This window comes from Lissotriton helveticus (assembly GCF_964261635.1).
Source record: "Lissotriton helveticus chromosome 1_1 unlocalized genomic scaffold, aLisHel1.1 SUPER_1_unloc_7, whole genome shotgun sequence".
Classification (NCBI taxonomy): domain Eukaryota; kingdom Metazoa; phylum Chordata; class Amphibia; order Caudata; family Salamandridae; genus Lissotriton; species Lissotriton helveticus.
The window spans coordinates 1,110,557-1,134,264 of NW_027611714.1; the positions used below are offsets into that span (position 1 = coordinate 1,110,557).

General features: G+C 50.0%; 2 protein-coding genes across 2 annotated transcripts in view; both read left to right on the forward strand.

Moving 5' to 3' along the window:
• Positions 1-23,708, forward strand: part of LOC144806426 (uncharacterized) — a 557,808-nt gene that overhangs the window by 51,595 nt on the left and 482,505 nt on the right. The gene's annotated exons all lie outside the window — the stretch shown is intronic.
• The window catches only part of LOC144806427 (uncharacterized), a 71,331-nt gene continuing 55,022 nt past the window's right edge, over positions 7,400-23,708 (forward strand). The window contains exon 1 of the mRNA XM_078672794.1: positions 7,400-7,557. The gene's annotated coding sequence lies outside the window, so the exon portion shown is untranslated. The remainder of the gene's footprint in view (positions 7,558-23,708) is intronic.

Sequence of the window (23,708 nt, forward strand, 5' to 3'; positions counted from 1 at the left end):
TAGTCTCCTGGATACAAAAACTTGGGCCAGAGTTCGTATTGGGAACGGCAGATCATTAAGGAAAGCTGAGGAAATACCAACGCTAGGGGAGTGAAGCAAGGCTGTGTATTGGCACCTTTATTATTTAATCTGTTTTTAACTGATCTAACTGGAGCCTTGAACAAGATAAATGCACACCCACCCAAGCTTGCAGATAAACACATATCAAATCTGCTATATGCAGACGATGTCATCCTTTTAAGTAGAACTAAGGTGGGTTTGCAAAGGTTGATGACATGCATACAGGAGTACACAATAAAAAACAAAATGGTAATAAATGAATCAAAATCCAAAGTTATGGTTGTTTCAAAAAACGTGAGAAGGAAGTACAACACAAAATGTTTTTTAGGAAAGGAAAAACTGGAACAAATTAAGACCTATAGATATCTGGGAGTGGTCTTTGATGATAATGGTAACTTTAAACCCCAGAAATTGGATATCGCAAGGAAAGCGAACTCCCTAACAGGTGCATTTGGGATTATAAAAAAATCCACCAGTAAATTATCCTACCAACCTCTACTTAAAGTTATATCTGAAACATTACTACCTTACCTAACCTACGGTAGTGAGGCATTAAACGGAAAAGATGCACTAACAATAAACAAAGAAATCTCAAACACTTTCCGATCCCTTTTTTTGTCTACCTAAAAATGCTTTACAATCCGAAATTAGACTGGAATTCGGCTTGAACTATATGCTTGAATGGGTAATGTAATTAAAGTATGGAACAGAGTAAAAAATGACAAGGAGAATCTAATTTCACAGCTTTTATGGAAAGAAATAGAAGGCAATATCAAATCATCTGTTTGGAAATATCTTGAGAAGGCTTTGGATGAATTTGGGCTTGAGGGGATTTGGACGACTACTATTCCTCATGAATCTTTTTTAAAAATTGTGAATAAAACAACTGATCTTTTATCATTGATAAATGACAAAGAGTCCCTGGTTAAAAGGGAGCACGCTTGGTCCATAATAAATGGTTATAAAAAAAAGAGTCCGCAAGAATACTTGAATGCAGCTTGGACTTGGAAATATAAAAATATATTCATGAAAGCACGTTTCGGAATACTACCCGGAGAATCTCATGCACTACCATGGAAAAAACTCAAAAATAACATATTATTATTATTATTATTATGTTTCTTATATAGCACCTGAATCGACCCCCGAAGGGGTATCTCCGCGCTTGCCTTGGGAACCCGTCCTGGCTTTTCCCTGTGAGATAGCCCCTACAGGGCATCCCCAAGGTGAAAGCCAGGCATCCCGCCGCAGGGGGGCCGTTGTGGAGATTAAGCAAGCTTAATGCCCAGAGTTGCAGAGTGTGAACCCATGATTAGGTCAGGCACCGAAGCGAGAATTATCGAGTCCATGGACATTTGAGCTCAAGACCCTGCCGCGTCGGGAATTGAACCCTGGTCCCGGGTCTGACCTCTGCTTCAGGGTCTGCCTGCTCTAACCAGTGAGCCACACTTCTCCACCTATCCACATATCATGTCGGTTGTGTAACACAGGAGAAGAAAACATTATACACCTATTGTGCCTCTGTCCGGAATTAAAAAACGAAAGACTAACACTGTTAAAAAGGTTATTCAATGAAAGATCAACAAGGACTTGTAGACAAGCACTGATCCAGTGTCTTTGCCCAGACGACATACCGATTAACTCTGCCTTCTCAAAATTCTTAGCATTTGCATGGAAAAAACTTGAACTTTTATAATATTAACTGTCATACCGTTCATATTTCTCTCTTCTATACTTTTAAACATATGAATTTACAAATTTAAAACAGTTTTATAATTCATGTGTACTATTTTAAAAAGTTTTATGCTTCATTTTTAAAATTATTTTCTTTTTATTGTATTATCATAATTGAAATGTTTATACTGTGCAATCATTCTTTGTAAAGATTTTAAATAATCAATCACTAAACCTCATCATTACTGAGTTAAACATGCAGGAGCACCCTGTCACTTAGAACCTAGCACACTGTCTTCAGGATTGCAAAGGCCTGCTATTGGGGTGACTTATAGGTTTTAAGTGCAGTGACCCTAGATATAGGACTTTTATTTCTTTAGTAAGTGATGCCAGTACCAGTTTACACAGGCTGCAATGGCAGGCCTGTAACTCCATTTTGAATGGTCTCTCATGGGTGGCACAATAAATGCTTCAGCCCATGGGAGACCTCTGGGGTACCTTATCCCTGGGTACACGGGTACCATATACTAGGGACTTACAAGGGTACCCCAGTATCCAATCTAAGTACTGAACACAACAGTTTTGGGAGAAAGCAGAGAGACTGGGGTCCCGATTAGTAGGATCCCAGTCAGACTAGTTAAAACCAGCTTAGCATCAAGGAAAAAGTGGCGGTAACCATAGAAGCAGATCCTACTTTCCTCCACCCAGCATAAGAATGTAGTGTGCTCCCATCCGAAGTATTATTTCACTGTGCAGAGAGCACTGCCTCAAACAACAGCAGATGCTGATTTGGCGGGATCTGTCACCTCCGAGCAGACCACAGCCTCCCGAGCAATGGTCTGAGTGGCAGTTAACGTAAGACATGCTCTCCTCCAAGTAAATGTGCGTCTGTCATGTCGTGTCCTGTCGTGAAAATATCCAAATGGAAATGTTTCATTAAAAAAAGCTGTGTTTTTCCCCACAGTTGTAAGACCCTTCTTCTTCAGAAACTTCTGCTGTCAAAAGATAAAAGTTTCTTCTTTGCCACTACATTTGGTTTATTTCTAAAAGATACTCTGGATTAGAAACGTGCAACAGAAAACATCCTTCCCTATTGTAAGAGATCAGGCATCCCACTGACTACTATGAAAGAGAAAATGGAAAATAATCATAGATTTGAATGCTGTCAACTTAACCCCCTACAAAAGGCTTCATTCCTAAGCCCCATAATCGTAGCTTCCACGGGTCACATACAAGACCCAGTTTCTTTATTTTTTTACAATTGTATCTTTAACAAAAGGCAGCCAGTGCTATAACTGTTGAGAACAGCAATAAGGGTGGGTACACTTTACTGAAAAGCTTGTGTTGAGCATGAATGTTTGTTGTTTTGCAGCTGTTTTGTAAGGTTGTGTGTGGTTGTAAGTAACACCGTGTGGGAGACGTGGCAGTGCTCTGTCTGTGACATTATTAGGCAGGGGTTGTGTCCAACCTAAAGAGTGCAGGGCAACAATTTCATCTTTTTTTCGAAATCTATTGCATTACATGCAGATATCTGGGATAAAGTGTCACTCAAAGTGTCACCCACTTATTGAAATGTCACAAATGCACACACTGAAATTATGAAAATGTCACTCATCTGCAAACTGAAAACTTGGCAGCTTTGAATTAAATGAAACTATTTGAAACAAACCCGTTCCCTTCGGCCTACCAACAGTACAAACGCATGCCAGGGCCGTTAATATTCATGCGTCTTTTTGTATATTCGGACATTAGCACGTTACCCATCAATATATAAACAATTGTTTGATTTCTGTGATGCCTTACACCTAAGAATAGTGCTGGCGGCAACAACCCAGTCAAATACATACATGGAAGGGCAATATGGGTCAACAAAAGAAACAAAAAAGTCGCTAACCTATACACAAGAAAATATGTGGATCATATGTTGAAAAACAGGCTATAAAATACCATAGACAACAAATTAAAAAATGCTGTGGATATCAATTAAAAACAAAAGATAGAAAGATATATAAAAACAATATTCAAACTTATATGTCAGCATCAAAATTTTATAAAACTTAGACAATACAATTGCATATAGATTTAAAAACATCTCATTTTTGAAGTACATTATTATTAATTCTTATGGCTACAATTTATACATCACAAGAAAACTACAAAAAGGTTGACGCGGCGTTTCAGTGAGATGTAACTCCTTTACCTTCTTCAGGACAGAGTTTTCTAAATAGAATTTCAATGTATCGAGGGTTTTATGTTACTTGATAGGAACGGAAGGAGGACTCTCATCTGTTTGGTTTCGAAAAATCAATAACCTTCATATTGGTAAATAATTCGTAGGAGCCACCGATGAAAAAGACGTGAATCGTATTAAAATTGAGACCACTTACAAACTGGTCAGTACTTAGCATAACCAGTGCGCTGTGATTTTGGCTGTGTTCATTTAAAAATGGTTGTTTTCAATAATTGAGGATGCTGGTTAGGTTGCTTGGCAATAATAAGACATTGAGGGTAAAATCCGATGTGAGATCTACAGCCTCCTTGCTCCATATGAACGTCTCCCGGGTCAGCCAAAATCACGGCACGCTATTATACAGAAGTCACAACTCCTCACTTTGCCTACCAGGCCTGAAGTCTGTTTCTGTCTGTTTACACAGAAAATCTCTACAGTGATTGCATTCATCAATTGCTGTTCTATAAAGTAAACATTTCCCATTTGCCATTTCCCAGAATGCATATCCAATCAATTTCTTTAATTGGAACGATTCATCATCTTTCATTTATATGCGTGCATATTTTGTATGTAGTTGACTAAAAAAGAAAACTAATAAAATAGATTTAGAATATTTTTCCTTGTTTCTGTTCTGCTGTGAGACGTAGGGTGCATTTATGCATTACGGTATCCGCAGCCTCGAATTTCACTACATATTTTTTACTGTCTTTAGTGCAGGGCATATTTCATGGAATGCTAAGAGCTTGGCCCTTGTACATGCCAAAAGCTGAAAGTTGCGTAACATCGTTCCTGGCAATTACAACATTAATACTGTTTATTTTGTGTGTGAAATAAGTAACCCTGGATTTTTTTTGCATCTCAATCTGAAAAATAAATTAGGAGAAACATGCCTGTCTCCGAGTAACCATATGCGGCAGACTGTAACAAGGCAAAATGGACGTATTAGTAATTTAAATATAGCCTACATTTGAATTGATGAAAGATAAAGCTAGATTAATTTTAGCCAGTGCTTTAAACGGGGGGAAATAGTGCCGGTGCTCATTTAAATGTGGTGAGTGGGTGGGTCTTGGGGGCGGGGCTTAGGTGAAGACATGCCGATACTTCCTGACTTCTATACTACTTGCAGCACCCACCAAAACACATGAGAAATGTCTAACAATAAACAAACAAGGTTTGTTTACTCATTACACAACTAAAGCCAAACGAGGTGATATTTTAACATTTTCTTGTTTTGTAATATTTGCAACATCAATACTGTTAATTGCTGTTGCGTGGCACAATGCTATATATTCTCGAGCGACACAGAAAAAAACTAGCAGACGTGCACACACAAGCATACCCTACAGTTCCTTTAATATATTTTCCAAGAGTGCCTCTCTTCGCTCCCCCTTTCTCTCATATTTCTGTCACACAAAAACAGTCACAGGCAAGCAGACAAACATATGCAGACGCTTACACAAAAGAGTCAGGTGGAATTAAAGCCATTTGAGCCTGGTTACCTCCCATGGCTTTCTGAATACTGCTGTCACCGGGCTGCCTCGATTTTTGTGTTTTCAACACAGCATGATGGCAAACACCTGGACGGTATGCAAATGAGCCCAAGCTGAATAGTTCAGCGGGGGCTCGACTCAGGTCTACAGAAGTGCCTTAGCTGTCAGAGAGGCCGCCAGCACCAGCGTTTCATGAGTACCAGTACTCTCCTCGGCAGTAGAGACGGGCCGGTAGTCAGAGTGATAAAACTAAGAAGTGCCGGCACTCAGAGTGATAAAAACTAAGAAGTGCCGGCACTCAGAGTGATAAAACTAAGAAGTGCCAGTACTCAGAGTGATAGAACTAAGAAGTGCCGGTACTCAGAGTGATAAAAATAAGAAGTGCCGGTACTCAAAGAGATAAAACTAAGTAGTGCCGGTACTCAGTACCTGTGAGTACCGGCCCATTTAAAGCACTTATTTTAGCTTGAACTAAATGGGAGCGTCCCATGTAAATTGAAAGTGCTCGATTCTCTTCAGGGTGTATTCCTGCAGAAGCCGCAATAATAAATGGGATACCTACACACCATGCACATACGTTGTAATCTTAAGCAGCTTTATCTTGGGACTGAGCGACTTATTTGATCCCTTCTTTAGTCTCAGCAGATGCAGAAAATGATGCTCTTGTCGATTTAAAGAATAACAAAATGAGTGCCGCCCCCCTGGGGCTGCTCAGCTGTAGAATTTAAAAATATCCTGTCTGCAGTGAGACAAAGACCCTTGGTCCTCAGGACACACGTGCCAAGTGTGGGTGAATCTGTTTTGATTTCAGATTCCACTGGGACGGACCCTAGCGGGCATGAATGAATGACTGAATGGACACGTGAAAAGCGCATGGGTACCAAAGGCCTCCCAACGCTAGAGAGCGCATGGGTGTCTGTCTCCCAGTGCTGGTAGCTGCTCAGTCGTGGGGCTGCAGGATTACTTGCATGAAAACATCCTGCCTGCAAGCAGAAACTCCTCGCCACACTTCAGCGTGACCCATGACCTTCTCAATGCTGGTGGTCACCAGTGCAGCGCATGGACTTTACTGTATCACTCTGAGTGGGGCGGGCATGGCAAGTTACCAGAAAGCTGCCGCCTGTTAGTGGTCAGTCTGATCCCGCAAGGCAACAGCTGGGTGGATGCCCTGCCGTAAAACAACAACAGGGAAGGCGCGGGCTCCGTGATCCAAGGGGGTGCTGGCTGCAGGACCTGGACATGTTTGTGACAGACGCCCTCAAGCTCAGCTAGAATCATTGATTCGCCTGCAGACACCAACATGCCTTTATGAGGCCCTGCAGTGTAAACAGTCACTGCCACGCGAGGCAGCAGGCTGTTGACCCAGCGCAGGCCAGGATGAGCAGGCAATACTGTGAAGCTGAGCAAATAGAGAGTGCCTCGTGCCGGGGTCAAGAGCACGATACAGGCAGGCTGATGCATGTTAGTGCAGTCAGGCAGTCACCAGCCTGAACATGCGTGAGTCTAACGCCGGATGCGTGACCTTGGCAGGGCTGCCCATGCGCTCAGTCCAAACACTCCAGATTACCCGAGGTCCCAAGCGGCCACTTCACAATATTTTGGACCTGGAGGCTCGAGGAAAAAAGAGACGAGCAGACTCAGATGCATCTGGACCCGCTTCTGTGAGATAACGGCATGCGCAGAAGACACTGCCCTGCCTCAGAGATGTGGGCATGCGTACGAACCGTGTAAGGCACATGCGCAGTGCAATCATGCATGATTAGTATAACATTGTGGAGTTTGATAGTATACCTGCGCTGGACATGCGCAATACTGACGTTGGAATCCCTTCCGTGCAGTGCGCATGCGCATTACGTCCATCAGTGATTAGTATTCCAGCTGTGATCCTGCGCCGTGAAGTCTTGAGGCATTAGTGTACCGAGCTGAGCGCATGCGCAGTATATTAGTACCTGACCCCGCTCATGCCCGTCGGGAGGTTAATGTCGCCCGGAGCCCCCGCGGTCTCTTCCGCTCTCGGGATCAACTCGGACTCGGAGCTTTCCCCGCCGGAGATCACGAGAGGAGGGATCCACCCGCCCCCCCTGGAGAGGAGAGACCGAGGAGGTGAGTCTGAGGGAGATCAGGGCCTCTCACTGACCCCGACTGACGTCACTACTGACCCCCCAGACCTGCTGACGTCACTACTGACCCCCTCCCTGCTGACGTCACTACTGACCCCCCACCAGCCCTGCTGACGTCACTACTAACCCCCACTAGCCATGCTGACGTCACTACTGACCCCCCACCAGCCCTACTGACGTCACTACTGACCCCCTCCCTGCTGACGTCACTACTGACCCCCACCAGCCCTGCTGACGTCACTACTGACCCCCTCCCTGCAGACGTCACTACTGACCCCCCAGTCCCCCTGCTGACCCCATTACTGACCCCCCCAGCCCTGCTGACGTCACTACTGACCCCCACCAGCCCTGCTGCCCCCATTACTGACCCCCGACCAGCCCTGCTGCCCCCATTACTGACCCCCGACCAGCCCTGCTGACCCCATTACTGACCCCGACCAGTGCTGCTGACCCCATTACTGACCCCCGACCAGCCCTGCTGCCCCCATTACTGACCCCCGACCAGCCCTGCTGACCCCATTACTGACCCCCGACCAGTGCTGCTGCCCCCATTACTGACCCCCGACCAGCCCTGCTGCCCCCATTACTGACCCCCGACCAGCCCTGCTGACCCCATTACTGACCCCCGACCAGCCCTGCTGACCCCATTACTGACCCCCACCAGTCCTGCCAACCCCATTATTGACCCCCACCAGTCCTGCTGACCCCATTACTGACCCTCACCAGCACTGCTGACCCCATTACTGACCCCCACCAGCCCTGCTGACCCCATTACTGACCCCCACCAGCCCTGCTGACGTAACTACTGACCCCCACCCGGCTGACGTCACTACTGACCCCCCACCAGCCCTGCTGACATCACTACTGACCCATTCCAGCCCTGCTGACGTCACTACTGACCCCCACCAGCCCTGCTGACGTCACTACTGACCCCCTCCCTGCTGACATCACTACTGACCCCCCAGTCCCCCTGCTGACCCCATTACTGACCCCCACCAGCCCTGCTGACGTCACTACTAACCCCCACCAGCCATGCTGCCCCCATTACTGACCCCCGACCAGCCCTGCTGACCCTATTACTGACCCCCGACCAGTGCTGCTGACCCCATTACTGACCCCCGACCAGCCCTGCTGACCCCATTACTGACCCCCGACCAGCCCTGCTGACCCCATTACTGACCCCCGACCAGCCCTTCTGACCCCCGACCAGTCCTGCTGACCCCAATACTGACCCCCACCAGTCCTGCTGACCCCATTACTGACCCCCACCAGCCATGCTGACGTCACTACTGACCCCCACTAGCCCTGCTGACGTAACTACTGACCCCCACCCGGCTGACGTCACTACTAACCCCCCACCAGCCCTGCTGACATCACTACTGACCCATTCCAGCCCTGCTGACGTCACTACTGACCCCACCAGCCCTGCTGGCGTCACTACTGACCCCCACCAGCCCTGCTGACCCCACTACTGACCCCCACCAGCCCTGCTGACGTCACTACTAACCCCCACCAGCCATGCTGACATCGCTACTGACCCCCACCAGCCCTGCTGACGTCATTACTGACCCCCACCAGCCCTGCTGTCGTCACTACTGACCCCCTCCCTGCTGGCGTCACTACTGACCCCCCAGCCCCCCTGCTGACCCCATTACTGACCCCCACCAGCCCTGCTGACGTCACTACTAACCCCCACCAGCCATGCTGCCCCCATTACTGACCCCGACCAGCCCTGCTGACCCCATTACTGACCCCCGACCAGTGCTGCTGACCCCATTACTGACCCCCGACCAGCCCTGCTGCCCCCATTACTGACCCCCCACCAGCACTGCTGACCCCATTACTGACCCCCCACCAGCCCTGCTGACCCATTACTGACCCCCCACCAGCCCTGCCGACCCCATTACTGACCCCCCACCAGCCCTGCTGCCCCATTACTGACCCCCACCAGCCCTGCTGCCCCATTACTGACCCCCCACCAGCCCTACTGACCCCATTACTGACCCCTGACCAGCCCTGCTGACCCCATTACTGACCCCCCACCAGCCCTACTGACACCATTACTGACCCCTGACCAGCCCTGTTGACCCATTACTGACCCCCCACCAGCCCTGCTGACCCATTACTGACCCCCCACCAGCCCTGCTGACCCCATTACTGACCCCCCACCAGCCCTGCTGACCCCATTACTGACCCCCCACCAGCCCTGCTGACGTCACTACTGACCCCACCAGCCCTGCTGACCCATTACTGACCCCCCACCAGCCCTGCTGACCCCATTACTGACCCCCGACCAGTCCTGCTGACCCCATTACTGACCCCCACCAGCCCTGCTGACGTCACTACTGACCCCCTCCCTGCTGACGTCACTACTGACCCCCCAGCCCTGCTGACCCCACTACTGACCCCCCAGCCCTGCTGACCCCACTACTGACCCCCACCAGCCCTGCTGCCCCCATTACTGACCCCGACCAGCCCTGCTGACCCCATTACTGACCCCCGACCAGCCCTGCTGACCCCATTACTGACCCCACCAGCACTGCTGACCCCATTACTGACCCCCCACCAGCCCTGCTGCCCCATTACTGACCACCCACCAGCCCTGCTGCCCCCATTACTGACCCCCCACCAGCCCTGCTGATCCCATTACTGACCCCGACCCGCCCTGCTGACCCCATTACTGACCCCACCAACCCTGCTGCCCCCATTACTGACCAGCCCTGCTGCCCCATTACTGACCCCCCACCAGCCCTGCTGACGTCACTAGTGACCCCACCAGCCCTGCTGACCCATTACTGACCCCCCACCAGCCCAACTTACCCCATTACTGACCCCCCACCAGCCCTGCCTCCCCATTACTGACCCCCCACCAGCCCTGCTGCCCCCATTCCTGACCCCCCACCAGCCCTGCTGCCCCCATTACTGACCCCGACCAGCCATGCTGCCCCCGTCACTGACCCCCGACCAGCCCTGCTGCCCCATTACTGACCCCTACCAGCCCTGCTGACCCCATTACTGACCCAGACCTGCCCTCCTGCTTAAATGTACAATGATTTCTGTGAAGACTATCAAAGAGGGTACCCCGATGCTGTTCATAACATCATCAATCCTTATCGCTATGTTAAATGTAAATTGATACTTGTATAGCGCACTACTCACCCGCAAGGGTCTCAAGGCGCTTGTACGAATACCGCTGTGGAACCCATCCTGGCTTTCCCTGTGAGGTGTCCACTCCTGGGTACCCCCAAGGTGGAGGCCAGGCATCCTTAGCGTTGTGGGGGCCGTTGTGGAGATTAAGCAAGCTATTGCCCAGAGTTGCAGAGTGGGATTCCATGATTGGAATAGGCACCGAGGCGAGAATTATCAGGTCCGTGGAATTTTTGAGCTCAAGACCCGCCGAGGCGGGGAATTGAACCCTGGTCCCGGGTTAGACCTCTGCATCAGGGTCTGCCGCTCTAACCATTGAGCCACACTTCTCCTATGTTGGGCCTCAATGTGATTGGTTGTTGTAGATGGAATTCCAAAACTGATGGCTTCTCTGTCATTCTATATGCCAATCTGTTGAAGTAGTGAAAAGCATAATATGTGTATGTGTAAAGTGCACAGTGTTAGACCTGGCATCTTTTGGTGTGTTTCCCCTGTTTTTTTGCATTGACCGCCTGTTTTTTTCTCTGTTTTTGCTGGTTTGGTATCTCTTTGCACTTTCTCACTGCTGTCCAGTGTTAAAGTGCAAGTGCTCCTATTGTAAATTGTGTTATGGATTGGTGTTTCCATGATTGTCATATTTGATTTACTAGTAAATCCGTAGTACAGTACACTGTGTGTGCCCAGGGCCTGTAAATCAAATGATGAGGGTGGGCCTGCAGCACTGATTGTGCCACCCACACCAGCAGCCTTTTAAAGGTGCCACTGACGTGCCACTGCTGTGTATGCGCTCAGTTGTGACTGCCAGATTGACTTGGCTAGGGCACCCACTTGCCAAGACCTAACCTTCCCTTTTATTGCATGTAAGGCACCCCTAAGGTAGGCCCAAGGTACCCCTCTGGGCAGGATACAGTGTATTTGAAAAGTAGTACATGTCCTGGTGTGTGTGACATGTCGTGATGGTGAACTACAGGGTCATTCGTTTTGAGGTCTCGCTGGCGTCGCAGCGCGAAGCGGTCGTCGCAGCGCGAAGCGCTGTCGCCAGCGATACTTATTGTCGCTGTGTAAGTAGCAAAGTGGGACAGTTGAGGTGCACAACCTTAATAAACCCATTGCAGACTATGGCTGTGACCGCGCACTTTATGAGACACGTGCTGTGAACACACGCGCTTTAGGAGACACATGCTGTAAACGCGCGCGTCCCTTCTCGCGCTCTCCCACACTTTCACTTTCACAGCTCGTGTCTCCTGCAGCACGCGGTCACATCCTTTGTCTGCAATGGCTCGTCAGCAATGCGTCCCCGGACTCAGATAACACCCCCTAACACTGCCCAAACTACTCAGCGGCAGAACTTGTTCTATATTGTGAGTATGAGGAAGTATACAGGTGTGATACACACGCTATACCAGCTCGGTTTACGTAAGCTAAGGAAAGCTTGCAATGCTGTTGCTTGTTTTTAAAATACATTTGAAACATTGCCATGGCTAAGACAATGCAAAGCATCAAGGTAAGATTGCCGAATTAAATGGGACTCAAATTATTGTCATCGGAAGGATGAGAAGTCGAGATTGCCATCTCAGACATAATCTTGTGTCTTGCAAGTCGCGACAGATTGCAATAGGGAGTGCTTAACTCGCACGGCCTTAAGCAGATGTACTTCTCACAACAAAGACCCATCAAGCGTTGCGGGGGAGCAAGAACACACTGTAAAATAATTAAACAAAACGGGCCCGCTGTTTTCAATACAGAACGTGACGCAAGCACATGAAACTTGGTAGATGCTAAGTTTGCTCCTATGCTTCACCACTTGTCTCTTCGGAAGTGACGATGTTTGGAAACAGACTCACTCTTTGTAATCTCGAGGATGCTTCCTTGTTCAATCAATCTTCGATGAAATAATTACTAGCTTTATGTTGGGAGCATTTAAGAACACACAAATTCAGCCCCTACAATACGGTTCATCTCCTGAGGTTTGTGTTGACCAGTATCACACGTAGCGCTCGTAAACAAAAGGTTACCCCTTCCCGTTGAGTCCAGTTTGCACCAGACATGGAATATTGACTCAAAAGGGAACTGCGTCACAAGGTCACACCTGCTCCTGGTAAAGTGGTATAACAAAGCTAAATCTTCTACACGTACCCCGTCTGAATGGGTCTGTTATGTTTGACATGCAGTGTGAAATCTCAGCTTGAGACTGATTTTGGAGAAGTCAGCACTAATGTTCATTAGACAGCGTCGTTGTTTAATTTGTACATCATTTTTTTTCAAGTGCTGAGGCAAAAAGTTTTTTTTCTTTTTTTAAGAGGCCGCCCTCGGTGCTGCCAAATGCCCAGTACGCCGAATACTGGGCCTGCCTAGTCCCGATTCGACGTCATGCCTCTTTCTTCCACCGCCTACACTTCCTTCATGTTTGTTTCACCTTGCATGTTCTTTTTCTTCCCTTTCTTGTCCCTTTGTCTCTCATTTGCTGCCTTTTCTATCTTTCTCTGGGAAACAGTCTAATGGTAAAATAGATATTACGCGCCCCGAAACTGAGAACCGGTGCCCAACACTTGCAACCACCGGCACCATTAAACCCTGACGCAGCATCCTTTGAGTACTGCACCATAAACAGCCATCCAGGCAATTCCTCGGCGTTTACATAAACCTGCGTTAGTCGGTACTGTGCATTTCACCGTTTTTTGCAATCAGACCGGATAGGACGGGCTCAATTGCACTCGAAATAAAAATGAAAGCCCATTGTTGGACCCGGCCTCATGGCGTGGTCCTACCCCTCCCGCATGGCGGGCCCCGGGCGACATCGGCCCTCCATCGACCTGCTGTCGACCCCCTGACACGAACCTTCACGAAACCTCGACGAGAGCAGCCCCCCTGGCAACCTACGGCTCTCCCCCTCCCTGGGACCCAGGCGGACCCTGCTCGCCAACCCTGCCGGTCCGGCGACCATGCCAGGCCACCATTTCCGGCCCGACTCCATCTTGGGCCCATCACGTCCCGAGCACGTGGCCGCAGCCGCCCTGGCCCCGGCCCCAGCAAAGCCCCGACATCGAGGCACCAAGATCCTCCCAGGTAGTAAAGTGGCCACTTGGCAGATCCCGGAGGAGGGGAGTTTCGATGGCCCTCCAGCCGTCCCCGGACGCCTGGTATCGATCGCCCCCCAGCCTCCCTGGGCGCTGGCTCCACCCCCCTGCTGGGTGTCTGGACACCTTCATCCCGGCCCCTCTGACCCCCAGGCGCGAGGGTCCGGACATCAAAGGCCTCCAGTCCTATATCTGGGCCAGCCCTGGATTAGGACTCTAGTTGTATCTTGGAGTCGAAGCCCTGCTGACCTCGTCGCGGCTGATCATGATCCGAACTCTTGCCCTGGAACCTTCGAGGCCCTGCTGACGCTGTCGCGGCCTGACCAAGCTGAACAACCTTCGAGGCCCTGCTGACGCTGTCGCAGCCCGACCGAGCTGAACCACCTTCGAGGCCCTGCTGACGCTGTCGCGGCCTGCCCAAGCTGAACCACCTTCGAGGCCCTGCTGACGCTGTCGCGGCCTGACCGAGCTGAACCACCTTCGAGTCCCTGCTGATGCTGTCGCGGCCTGATCAACGCTGAACTATCCCGAGGCCCTGCTGACGCTGTCGCGGCCTGACCCCCTGAACTATCCACGCACCAATTGGTACCAAGACTGTCCCGCTACCCCCTTTTTCCCAAAACCAAGACTTTACGGATCCCTCGATCCCTGTGTTATGCTACAACGAGAACGTGCCTTCATTTCTTATATAAAGATTCTTGAGAATATCCCTTCGTGTGGTGTCCGTCTGTGGTAGTGTGATTGCTCCGCTGATACGATTGTAGGAGAGGAGCCTCGCCAAGGAGGCCTCCCTACGGCGCTCGGCCTATTCCATACAAAGAGGTGGGTCTCGGGTTGGGCAGTCAGACACCTTCTGTCTCCCCTGGGATCGCCTTTCCAACACCCATCATCTCCAAGCACCGAGGCGACCTGCAGCAGACAAATGATTGTTCCAGCGCTATAATTAAGGCCCTGGGGAGATCAAGTTTGAGGCTCAAGACTAATGCCTCAATAAAGAACAGCAATAATCTTGCAATCAGGCACAGTGTTACTCATGCCCAAAACTGGACAGTGATGTCCAACTGTGAGGAGGGAACAGAACTCAGCACACCTCGCATTCTTCCTGTCTATACTCTGTAGCCAAATCATGTTACCTAAATTACCTTCTTTGCCTCTTTTTCTACCTAGCGCATATTGCATAAATATTTTTTTTCATAGTGGTGTATGTTCTTATTATAGTTATTTGGCAATTAGATAGCGTATAATTTGTCATTAGTGTGATATTACAGCATTGTTCACTTTCTGGGCTGAGGTTCGTATCGCAGACCGGAGTATAACAGTCTGAATACGTTCCTGGAGATGTGCTGTCACTGTCAGCAGGGTAAGCGGCTCAGTTAGTCTAAGTTCCTCATAATCAGTGGCCAGGTAATGCTGACTGGGCCGGTAACAAGTGTTACCAGCCCTGTCAGAATTACAAGGTCCACTGCGCAGTGGAGCACTCTGGAGGGAAATGAAATGTACCTGATATTTCCAAATTTGCTGCTTATTGAACATTTCCAAGGAGACCTTCCGGGTCCACCTCGTTTATGTTAGCAGCGTCTATAGGAAGTTAGGTGTTTATATATACAACTATATGTCGCCTTTCTATTGTTTCTAAGCACTATAAATGACTTGGTTGGCTTAACTCATAATGGTATAGGAGCCGGATTTCTTTGGGATACACAAACCATTTAAAAGTATCTTTAAGACGTAGAGACTGATACGGTCTGTGTCGTACCAGAAATAAAAAAGCATTTGCAATGCAACAGGTCTCGCATTACTAAATGTTTCAGTCATTGGCGTTGCATTATTATCAGCAATGCTAATAGCTCAAACTTTTACTAATGCGAGACCTATTGCATTGCAAATGCTTGTTCACTTTTGAAAGGTTATCTGTCCCATAGGATAGAATGGGGAATACTCTGTAAGATTTTACGAGTATATCTTCCCATTGGGACAAAATAGAGAAAGGGAGTTTAGTATGCCTGCACTCAGATGAGTAAAGATTAGTAAAGATGAGTTTTATGATCCTGTGTGCCTCTGCTGAGTTTTTGGATTGACTATCTGGCTTTGGAGTGACAGGGGCTGGGGGTGTGCATTCTCTTCAGACAGCCACTGGGGGTGGGGGGGTCGAGGTGTGTCCTGCCTTCAATGGATGAGTCAGGGCTGGGCTGAATAGACCTGGGCTGCATTTAGTGTAGTGGGAGGAATTTCCCGGCACCTGAATGGGCCTGGTCTGCCTTGGACAATGCTGTCTCCACCTCCTGCCAGGAAGCCGGGCCAGGGAGAACAGAACTGGTATGGGCTGGGCACAGACACTCTCCACCCAAGGGAAGAAAGAGGAACTGAGTATAAATATTAGGGCCCACACCCCAGAAATTTAGAATTCGCTGGAATTAAGGAACCTGCAAAGAAGAAGAGCTGGAAGAACTGCAGGTTGAGTACTGCCCCTTTGCTGGGTTGTTGCTGTTGTTGCTTTGTTGGGTTGGCCTGCAGTTGCTGCTTCTGCTTTGGGCAGTAATAGGACTGGACTGAGCTTTCTTAAACTTGTGCTGAGTATCTCCAAGAGCTTCAAACCAAACTTACCTCCTGTTCACGAAGTCTCCAGGACAGCAAAGACTTCACTTACCTCTGGGTACCACCTCTGGAATCGCAGTTTCAGTTGCCACAGAGGGGGAAAGCAGCAGACTTTGTCGCCGACTACATGTCCGGAAGGCACCGCAGAGGGCACAGCCGCATCTCGCACTGCACCTCTGGTCTTACCGACGACCATCGTCACCAAGCTGCTACCCGTACGAATCTTGAGGGCACCGCACGCTGCACAGCTACTCTTCACAACGCAACCACAACGGTTTCAATGACCGGCCTGCACCAACGTGATCGGCTGCAACTAAAAGGTACTGTTAACGAGTCTGCCGACCCCATGACCGATGCAGTCTGACGGAACTGTTGGATTCTGTTCTCAGCACCGCTGTAGCACCAAACGGAGCTACAGACTTCAAGGAACTGTATTTTAAGGTTATTCTGGAAAAGTTCATATTTTGAAGAACTGTATGTTGGATTTGTATTGTTTTTGTTTTGAATATATAAAGTATTGGACATTTTTCTAAAGTGGTGTGGTGTCCTTTTGTGGTGTTTTCACTTTGTTACTGTTGGTTATGTGCTAATGCTTTACACACAGCCTCTGATATAAGCCTGACTGCTCGTGCCAAGCTACCAAGGAAGTGAGCTGGGGTTATTTCAGTAGTGTACCCCCTTATCCTGAAGGGTTCCTTTTTGGACAAAGGTGCAAATCATTGCCAACTAGAGACCCCCATTTCTAACACACGGCCACCCAGAAGGGCCTCATTGTGCTGAATAACAGATTATATTGTTATCCAAGTCACTGGTACACATTTTATCGACTTCAGAAGGATGAAAGAGTGAGTGGACCTGCCAGGATTTGAATCTGTGACCATAAGGTTAAATACAGGCCCCTACAGTTGGCGCATTCATCCAATGAACCACCAGACCCAGCTGGAAAAGCATGAATGACAAACTGTGACCAGGGACCCTAAACCGAGTGAGATCCTCAAGGCCAGCAGCATCCTACCAACGTCCAGCAAGTGTAATCTGCTGACAGAAAGCATTAAAAAAAAGCAATTCTTGAAATCTTTTTATTGTAAGATCTGCTGTGATGCCTGCACCAGATATACACAGCCTTATCGCAAATCCCAAACTTCACACCCACCTCATCCCAGAGACTTGCCTTTTAGACTCCTGTGCCGTGTGCTGCAGCATCTCATGCTTCAGACATACTCCTTGAAACACACCAACATCACCATGGGGTTGTAGTAGCAGCAATACTCGGAGAAACCCTTTCCATGACCCACTTCACGCTAAAAAAAAACCAAAATCAGGGAGATTGTGAAGATCAGAATCACGCTGTGCCCCAATGTCAGCCTCAGAATCCTCTCCTGCTACTGCCACTGGCAACTTCATGAACCATTAGTGGTACAAAAGGGGGTGGTAATGGACGGAGCATCTGAACCAATCAAACACTCACACCCAGTCAAAAGATCTGGGTTTAATCCATCACCGTTCTTTAGCCCACTCTGCCACCCCAGTTCAGACATGGCTATATGCAAATCAGTCTGACCCTGTGCCTCATGGGAACAGTCCAGCCCGAACTGCCAAGCCATGCCTTCCAACTTCATGAACCATTCCTCCACCCCGATGACAGACGAGTACCTCCACCCACTCCTGATTACAGAAGACTTTGCGTTCTGGCTGGAGAATAGCACCGCCCCCTCCTTTAAAGTATTCAGATAGCTGTGGGATCTTGCAACTGCACATTGGGTCAACACTACCATCAGACAACAGGCAACACTGCCCAGATACTGTGCACACTCCCCTCAGACCTCAGCACCACCCAGACATTGTAAACAGTACCCTCAGACAACAGGCAACACTGCCCAGACACTGTAAACACTACCCACAGACGTCAGATAGCACCATCCAGACACTGTAAACACTATCAATCAATCAACCAATACATTTATAAAGCACACTACTCACCCATAAGGGTCTCAAGGCACTGAGTGGGGGTTGGAGGGGTGCCGCTACTGCTCGAAGAGCCAGGTCTTTAGGTGTTTCCTGAAGGTGAGATGGTCATGGGTCAGTCGTAGGTGTTTGGGGAGGGAGTTCCAAGTCTTTGCTGCCAGGTAGGAGAACGATCTTCCTCCGGTGGTGGTTCTACGAATCCGTGGGAGAGACTGGTGGAGCGGAGCTGGCGGGTAGGGGTGTAGAACGAGAGGCGGCTGCTGAGGTATTCGGGGCCCGTGTTGTGGAGCGCCTTGTGTGCGTGGGTGAGCAGCCTGAACGTGATCCTTTTGTTGACGGGGAGCCAGTGGAGGTCTCAGGTGGGCGGATATGTGGCTGTGGCGAGGGATGTCGAGGATGAGTCGTGCGGAGTCGTTCTGTATGCGCTGGAGACGATTCTGAAGTTTGGCCGTGGTTCCTGCGTAAAGGGCGTTCCCGAAGTCCAGTCGGCTGGTATCGAGGGCCTGGGTGACTGTTCTTCTGGTTTAGGTGGGGATCCATCGGAAGATCTTCCGGAGCATCTGTAGCGTGTTGAAGCATGAAGATGAAACAGCGTTGACTTGCATGGTCATCGTGAGGGAGGAGTCCAGGATGAATCCCAGGTTGCGAGCGTTGTTCATGGGTGTCGGTGCGGTGCCCAGCGCCGTGGGCCACCAGGAGTCGTCCCAGGCTGATGGGGATTGTCCGAGGATGAGGACCTCCGTCTTGTCTGAGTTGAGCTTCAGACGGCTGTGCTTCATCCAGTCCGCTACCTCTTTCATACCTTCCTGAAGGTTGGTTTTGGCGATGGCTGGGTCTTTGGTGAGGGAGAGTATCAGTTGGGTGTCATCGGCGCAGGAGATGATGTTGATGTTGTGTTTGCGTGCGATGGTGGCGAGGGGGCTCATGTAGATATTAAAGAGTGTTGGGCTGAGTGAGGATCCTTGGGGTACGCCGCAGATGATCTCCGTGACCTCGGAGTGGAATGAGGTGATCCATTCCAGGGCCTTTCCTTGGATTCCAGTGTTGTTGAGGCGGTCTATTAGGGTGCGGTGGCAGACGGTGTCAAAGGCTGCTGAGAGGTCTAGGAGGATGAGAGCGGCTGTTTCCCTGCTGTCCATCAGGGTTCTGATGTCGTCTGTCGCTGCGATGAGGGCGGTCTCGGTGCTGTGGTTGGCTCGGAATCCGGACTGGGAAGGGTCGAGCGAGTTGTTTGCCTCGAGGAATGCGGTCAGCTGTTTGTTGACGGTCTTCTCGATGACTTTAGCCGGGAAGGGGAGAAGAGAGATGGGGCGGATGTTTTTGAGGTCTTTGGGGTCCGCTGTGGGTGTCTTCAGAAGGGCGTTGATTTCTGCGTGTTTCCAGCTCTCAGGGAAGGTGGCTGATGCGAAGGAGCTGTTTACGACGTTCCGAAGGTGGGGTGCAATGATGGTGTCGGCTTTGTTGAAGATGTGATGGGGGCATGGGTCGGAGGGAGAGCTGGAGTGGATGGAGTTCATGACGTGGATGGTGTCTTCACTGCTGATGGGGGTCCATACGCTGAGGGTGGTGGTGGGGGTAGCTGGTTTGGTGTCAAGAGATGGAGATTGGGGTCCGAAGCTGTCGTGTATATCTGCGATCTTGCGGTGGAAGAAGGTGGCGAGGGCGTTGCAGAGATCTTGTGACGAGGTGATGTCGTTGTTGCTGGCGTTGGGGTTGGAGAGCTCTTTGGCGATGCTGAAGAGCTCCTTGCTGTTGTGGGTGTTGTTGTCCAGTTGCTCTTTGATCGATGTCCTCTTGGTGGCCCGGATCTGCTGGTGGTATTCGCGGGTGGTGTTTTTGAGGGTTGTCATGTTTTCTGTTGTCCGTTCGTGGCGCCAGGTCTTTTCGAGTGTTTGACAAGATTTCTTTGCGGCTTTGAGGGCATCAGTGAACCATGGGGGTTTTCTGTTGCCGGTCTTGCCTTGGGGGTTCTTCAGTGGAGCGAGGTTGTTGGCGCAGTTGGTGATCCACTGAGCGAGGTTGTGGGCTGCGTTGTTGGTGTCGGGTAGATTGGTGTCGGCTGGTGGGTTCTGGCTCAGCGATGTGGTTAGCTGGTCTGTGGTGGTTTTGCTCCAGCATCTGCGGAGGATCCGATGCGCGAGGTGGTGAGATGTAGTCTTCTTGAAGATGAAGTGTACGCAGCTGTGGTCGGTTCAGTGGAGTCTTGTGGAGTGGTTGAAGATGACGTGGTTACTGGCGGAGAGGATGGCGTCGAGCGTGTGGCCGGCGAGGTGGGGGGGTGTCCACCAGTTGCTTGAGTCCGAGGTTGGTGAGGTTGTCGAGCAGGGTGGAGGTGGCGTTGTCGTTGTTTTTTTCCAGGTGAAAATTCAGGTCTCTTAGGAGGATGTATTCTGGTGAGGCTAGGGCGTGCGGCTGATGAAGCCTGCGATGGTTTCGCTGAATTGTGTGCGTCGGCCTGGGGGTCTGTAGATGAGCGTTCCTCCGAGGGTGGTCTGGGGGTTGGTGTGGATTTGGAAGTGTAGGTGTTCGGCGGTGGGACGATGTCTTCGGCGTTGGTCGTGACGTTGATGGTGTTCCTGTAGATGACGGCGACTCCTCCTCCTGTTTTGTTGGTTCGGTCCTTCCGGGTGATTTTGTAGCCGTCTGGGATGGCTATGGCGATGTCGGGGGCTGAGGAGGCGTTCATCCAGGTTTCCGTGAGGAAACCGACGTCTGGTGCTGATGCGTCGAGGAGGTCCCAGAGTTCGATGGCGTGCTTGTGAACGGAGCGGGTGTTGAGGAGGATGCACTTAAGGTGGTTGTTGTTGGTGTTTGGTTTGGCGGGCAGGGTGCGGGGTCGAAGGCAGGTGAATTTTCAGGCTTGACAGGTGAAGGGTCCGTGGGTGCGCTTTGGGTTGGCTTGGTAGCAGGCGGTTGGTTGTCCGGTGTTGAGTGCGATGATGGCGGCGGTGTCGTATCTTAGTCGGGTGTCCTGGTGTCGGCGGGGTCCTGGTGTTCTGGCGCTGGGCGCGGTCCAGGCGCAGACGGGCTTGCCTTTGGCGCGCAATTGGCGCATCCGCTGCGCTTCCGTGCGGCGTCCTCCATAAATGGCCAAGTGGGAGGGAGGAGCAGCTGGGAGGTGGGAGCGGGGTGGCCAATGGGCGACAGAGGGAGCGTGGCACAGAAGGAAAAGGGACGGGGCCGCAGGGGAGCAGCGATGGGAAGCGGGGAGCAGGGGGGCACAGAAGCGGGAAAAACAGTCACGGAGAAACACAAAATATACTGGCAACAGGCAATAAGCAGGGCACAATGCAAGTAAAACACTGGGTACAGTCAACAACAATACTCAGAAATACGGGTGCAGCGGCGAACTCGCGGCAGCAGCGGTGAAGGGCAGGAGTCCTGGTCACACACAGGGAGCCATGCGGTGTGTGGAGCGACCGGCCCTGCGAGCAGGGTCAAGGGTCACCACCACTACCCTCAGACAACAGGTAACAGTGCCCGGACACTGTGAACTCTACCCTCAGACAAGAGATACCACTGCCCAGGCAACATAAACACTACCATAAGACAACAGGTAACACTGTAAACACTAAAAACACAATAGATTGGACACTGTAATCACTCCCCCCGACAACATGCAACACTTCATACACTGTACACACTACCCTAAGACAACAGAAACCCTGCCAAGACACTGTAAACACTACCCTCAGACAACATGAAACACTGCCTAGACACTACATACTCTACCCTCAGACAACAGGTTACACTGTAAACACTAAAAACACAATAGATTGGACACTGTAATCACTCCCCCCGACAACATGCAACACTTCATACACTGTACACACTACCCTAAGACAATAGAAACTCTGCCCAGACACTGTAAACAGCACCCTAAGACAACAGTAAAACTGCTCAACACTGTAAACACTAAAAACAAACAAGGGATAGCACTGCCCAGACATTGTAAACTTACCCTCAGACAAGTAACACTGCCTGACACTGTAAACACTAAAAGCAGACAACAGGTAGTACTGCTCAGACATTGGAAACACTACCCTCAGAGGTAACACTGAACAGACACTGTAAACACTCCCGCCAGACAACAGATAGCACTTCCCAGACACTGTAAACACTCCCGCCAGACAACAGATAGCACTGCTCAGACACTGTAAACACTCTCGCCAGACAAAAGATAGCACTGCTCAGACACTGTGAACACTCCCGCCAGACAACAGATAGCACCCCTCAGACACTGTAAACACTCCCGCCAGACAACAGATAGCACTGCCCAGACACTGTAAACACTCCTGCCAGACAACAGATATCACTGCTCAGACACTGTAAACACTCCCGCCAGACAACAGACAGTACTGCCCAGACACTGTAGACACTCCCGCCAGACAACAGATAGCACTGCCCAGACACTGTAAACACTCCCGCCAGACAACAGATAGCACTACCCAGACACTGTAAACACTCCCGCCAGACAACAGATTGCACTGCTCAGATACTGTAAACAATCCCGCCAGACAACAGATAGCACTGCCCAGACACTGTAAACACTCCCGCCAGACAACAGATAGCACTACCCAGACACTGTAAACACTCCCGCCAGACAACAGATAGCACTGCTCAGATACTGTAAACATTCCCGCCAGACAACAGATAGCACTACCCAGACACTGTGAACACTCCCGCCAGACAACAGATAGCACTGCCCACACACTGTAAACACTCCTGCCAGACAACAGATAGCACTGCCCAGACACTGTAAACACTCCGGCCAGACAACAGATAGCACTGCCCAGACACTGTAAACACTCCCGCCTGACAACAGATAGAACTGCTCAGACACTGTGAACACTCCCGCCAGACAACAGATAGCACTGCCCAGACACTGTAAACACCACTCCAGGACAAGAGACAGCACTTCCCAGACACTATACACATTACACTCATGGGTAACACTACACAGACAATGTAAACTCTACTCTTAGACAAGTAACACTGCCCAACACTGCAAACACTGTTTTGCCTCTGTGGAAAAGTAAATTTTGCCATGTTCTGTGTCCCTACGTGTTATCCATCATATGTTATGTGTGCATGACCAATATGCATATGTTATTCCCCATGTCCGATTCAAGACGCAATTATAGTTGTGTCCACCTCTAGTATGCCAGTTCCCAGTCCTCGTGAATACTACGAATATCAGGCCTATGTAAAGCTACGTTGCCACGTTTCCCAGTGTGCACGTTATTTCATTATAAAGTCCCCGTTTCTAGGCCTCAACAGGGCCTGGACATCAGATTCAGCTCCTGTCTCCTGAAGCCTCGCTGAGGAGGGATCCAGCCCCCACCTGTAT